The sequence below is a fragment of the Nelumbo lutea genome, chromosome 1 (genome assembly GCF_056320005.1).
Source record: "Nelumbo lutea isolate HS-2025 chromosome 1, American lotus-T2T, whole genome shotgun sequence".
Classification (NCBI taxonomy): domain Eukaryota; kingdom Viridiplantae; phylum Streptophyta; class Magnoliopsida; order Proteales; family Nelumbonaceae; genus Nelumbo; species Nelumbo lutea.
Genome location: NC_142684.1, coordinates 196,080,099 through 196,084,611, shown reverse-complemented (window position 1 = coordinate 196,084,611; position 4,513 = coordinate 196,080,099). Strand labels below are relative to the sequence as shown.

At 31.8% G+C, this 4,513-nt stretch overlaps 1 long non-coding RNA gene across 2 annotated transcripts; it reads right to left on the bottom strand.

The window, feature by feature from the left end:
* Positions 1 to 209: 209 nt before the first annotated feature.
* LOC148880172 (uncharacterized) lies at positions 210 to 3,576 on the bottom strand. Of its 2 annotated transcripts, XR_016105916.1 has the most exons (5): positions 3,485 to 3,576; positions 3,341 to 3,402; positions 2,996 to 3,100; positions 1,625 to 1,727; positions 210 to 1,541 (listed from the first exon to the last, which is right to left on the bottom strand). It is a non-coding gene; the product is annotated as an uncharacterized LOC148880172 (long non-coding RNA). The 2 variants fall into 2 exon arrangements; XR_016105915.1 differs by lacking the exon at positions 3,485 to 3,576 and having other exon boundaries at positions 1,420 to 1,541; positions 3,341 to 3,481.
* Between the last annotated feature and the right edge of the window lie 937 nt (positions 3,577 to 4,513).

The following is a 4,513-nucleotide window of genomic DNA, read 5'->3' as shown; positions in this document are numbered from 1 at the left end:
TAAAACTTGTAAAAATGTCATTTAAGGGGTCTCTAGTGACATTTAAGATGATTTTTGTGATGTTTATTAAACGCTACTAAAGGGTCATTTTTTATTTTAAAAAAAATAACTAGCAGTCCATGACTGCTGGCACATATCAACATTAATTAAAAATATTATATACTCTTAAAATTGTGATTTTACCTAACAAATGTATCAAAAGAAATAATAAAAACACTATTACTTGATATAAAAAATGTCCATTTTACAATTAGTTCATTACATATTAATACAAATAAAACTATATAGACCAATATTATATATGTTTTCATTTTCCATAGACTTTCGATCAAGAGAAATGACAAGATGATCCATTGCAAGCACACAACTAGCAAACTTTTTTTTGGCTTTCTCCTAGCTCAATTTGCTATCTCTGTTCCATAATTGAAGCAAATCATACATGTTGTAGAACATAAATCATCATTACATTTAATTTTGAAGTCATATATAATTAAGGTGGAAAAATCAAAGACAAGAGAGAAGGAAAAATTAGAAGTGTTTATTCTTACCTTATAGAATGGGATCATACCAATAATATCTGATCTCTTAAAAGGGTTTGGGCTCTTCATATTGTAATCTCTTGTAACAAACTCTAAACTAAATTATTATAAGCATCAGCAGTAATCAACTTAAGTCGAATAAAAATAGAAGTTGAAGGAAATGTCAAGGGTACTTTATGGCAAGGTCCCTAAAAAATTGTGAACTTCCTCAAGTGTTGAAATTTATTCCTTAGGTGTCATCCAAATCTTATGGCTATAAACGTCTCTAACCACCTCATTTTGAGACCTTGTTGACGAATGTATTTCTTGACGAGCTCAAGTAGAAAATTCAAAGATAAGGCTATAATTGAAGAAGTAACAATAGGAAATTGTCAATTGATTTGTGTTATGGTTAGTTTAAATTTAAATGACAGGGTACTAATTTCTAATGGAGTTTAAGATCTAAGAATTTTATTTTTACTTTAATTTCTTAGGTCATAATTGTTGTTTTATTTAACATTTTGAATATTGGATTGGACTGGCTAGTTGACTCATAAACCACACTTACTCTAGATAAAAAGTTAAAATTATCTATTCCTTACGGTTTTGAACTTGAACTACCTAATTAAACTAAGAAATTAAAACCAAGAATACTTTTTTGAAAGAAACAATTATATTATAAAGCATGAATATCTTTGCTTAATTTCCATCTCCAATTTTCAAATTTTTAAATTGGTTTTCTTATAAATGGATTGGTCCTAAATGCAATGACTTAATATTCAAATAAATGGACATCATTACAAATTAAATCCAAACTTGATATGCCATGATACCAAATAAAACATACCACTTGATTGTATATCTTGTAGGATGCAATGAATAAAACAAAGCACTATATGCAATGGCCCAAACCTTTACAAGAAAAACCAACCATTGTCTAAGCCCAGATATGGTAAGATCTTCAAGATACTTTCAATTGTCAACCACACGATCAACTTCAAGTCCCTGATCAAGAACAATAACCTAAAAGGCACCAACAAAATATTAATTCTAAACTATAATGAACAAGGAACATCAAAAGAACAAGGGATGAATATTACCCTTACCCCTAGTCACATGTATAGTGTTGTTCACAAATCACCTCTTGATATACCATAGCTCTTGCTACAAGACACAAAATTTCCACTAGCTCTCTCGTCCTAGGAAAACCTACTAAGGTATAAATGATATCAATAGGAAATACACAGATTTAGAAGAAATAAAGAAAAAATTAAAATTGAATGGACAATGTACGTATGTGAATGTGTATGCGTATGCAACATGTTACTTGCTAGTATGAATCCAAATATGAAAATTGTTGCACTTCTTGCATGCTATTCTTCTTGAATCTCAATGAAGCTTTTCAGAATCAGCATGCATCCATCTAATTATTATTTATGAATCTCCTTACACTTCTAAGTTAATTATAATCTAGAGAGCACTAAAGTTAGAATAAGAGTTCGGTTCCAATAGAATCTCCATCACCAACCAAGCAAGTACAGTCCATCAATATAAATAAAAAATTTTATTAAAAGGGAAAAATAATATAAGGTGATAAGAAATCACCAAGACTGAAAACAAACAAATTGAACTCCGAATCATAAACACACCAATATATCTCCTAGATAAATAATTATCGCTCTACAAACACTTAAATGGCTAGAATTGCCAATACTACTGCTATTAAAACTCAATTTATTAGAGTTGTAAGGTGGAGGAGACCAAAATGGAAAGATAGTTGTCATCTTGTTGAAGATATTGCTACATCTAGAAGTTCATCCATTCAAACCCAGCCAATAAAATATTATTGAAATATTTTCTAAATAGAAAAAATAATTAGAAATTCCATAGAACTCTGATAGGATCACTAGTTAACTCAATACTAAGACAACCAAAAAAGATGAGACATGGAAAGCTAAACAATAAAAAATTCACAACTGTTAAGCAAAGAAAAGAGAGAAATGAAAAACGGCCCAAATAGAAATCGAATATTTATAAAATATGTAAAGCTGATTTTTAATATAAAACTATCATTTCTTATAAGTTTTAGCTAAAACAACATAAATTTGATACCAAAATTGAAATAATAAAGAAAAAAGAGAATCCATCTACAGAGTATTAAAACAATTCCTCAACAGTAATAAAAGAAAGCTATCATAGTCCATCTCAAAATAAATATGTATTAGCTGTTCTACACTGAACAAAGCCCATCTGAGCATTGACATATTATGAAACCTCAACAAATATTGGAAATTCCTCTAGCCCATCAGTAGGCGATGAATTGAAACAATAATAAAAAGAGAAGCCAACATGTTCAAGCAACAAACTAAACAAACTAAAGTTGATTAAATATGTACAACAAAAATGAAGAATTTTTGTGGGAAAATTAAAAATGTATATATTCAAAGAAAAATAAGGTATCAAAGGAAATTGCACACCCCCATTTGGCTGAGGCTCCCACTTGAACTACGACTTTACTTCAATGCCCCAAATTTGCCATTTTGTATATATTTTGAAGATGATAACCAAAGGATGTCAACCTTCTATGAAAAGGAATAAGAAGTGAACATTAAAAAATTGAAACCCTAACCCTTTAGTACACAGAGATCAAATGAATTAGAAAAAAGAGAACTATAAAGCGTCTATTTACTAAATAGAGCTCAAAGGAATAAATGTAGAAATAACAAATGAAAGGAAATCCCTAGGCAAGAAGAAAATCAAGTGGTGTCTTGCATGAAGAAAAGCTAATTAAGGCCAACTGAAACACAAAAGGATAGATTTACCTTTGTTCTCTCCGAACATGATTTGGTGCCTTTAGTTATTCATCTACTGAGAAGCTCAAAACCTCATTCATGAAACAGCATAGAAAGGATAATGTTAAGATTGATAGAGATTGGAAGGAGAACGCGGGAAGAAGAAATTGGTACCTGCGCATCCTTCATCTTTAGTTTAATCCTTCAACAGACTTAAAATTTAGGCCCCGCTCGTTTTTCATTTGATTTCAATGGTTCAAATAAACCACGCATCTCTCCTTTCTTTTTTCATTTAATTTGATAAAGTGGCGCCTGGACTTGCATTTGACATGGTATTGTTGCTTGGGCCCAATCTAGCTTTAGCTTGAGTTGAACAAGGCATTTGGGTTTGGTCCATATTAAAAGCCTTTAATTAATTAATTATTAATAAGTAATAATAAAATAAAATATTAATTAATAAAAGTGACATTATTAATACTTACATTGATTATAAATAAAATATTGTAAATAATATTAACAAAATAGCAAAATAATATTAACATACGATTGGTGGGGTATGTCTAATTGAACCACAAGCAATTTTGTCATTCACCAAAATGGTCAAACTTTTTTACTATTTAACAGAACACATTAACATCTCATAGAGTCATGTGTTATTAATTAAAAGTTAAAATGACCCCTGATGGAGGGTGATTTGACCCGACCCTTTGAGATAATGACACGTGGACATGATTTAGCATGAGCAATAGCTCAGCACCACAGTCTGACCGCGTATAAGTAAATAGCCTCTCTCTCTCTCTCTCTCTCTCTCGAACATCTGAGATCTTATCTTGAACTTACTCGAACTCTCTCTCGAGCTAACTCATTGATCTAGCGCGACCTACACTCTTAGCCTCTTTACACTCTTCATTATTTTTCCCAACATTCTAACTTAAGCATTAGAGTATTCCCACCGGGCAAGTCCCCCGGGAATTCTTCACTGTCTTCTTCTTAGGTGTCGTTCGTTGCCAGCTAGGAGTGCTCGGATTGCGCAACATCATTTGGCGTTGTCTATGGGAATCGCTTCAAAAAACCTTCGTCTGAGCTTTTATAGTTTCCTTTTGAAAACTCAGCATTCGTGGCCTCCTCCATCAATGCCGAGCGTGGTGCCAGCCATAACGGTTCTAGGGAGCAACCCCAACTCCCCACTGTCTGTATTGGACA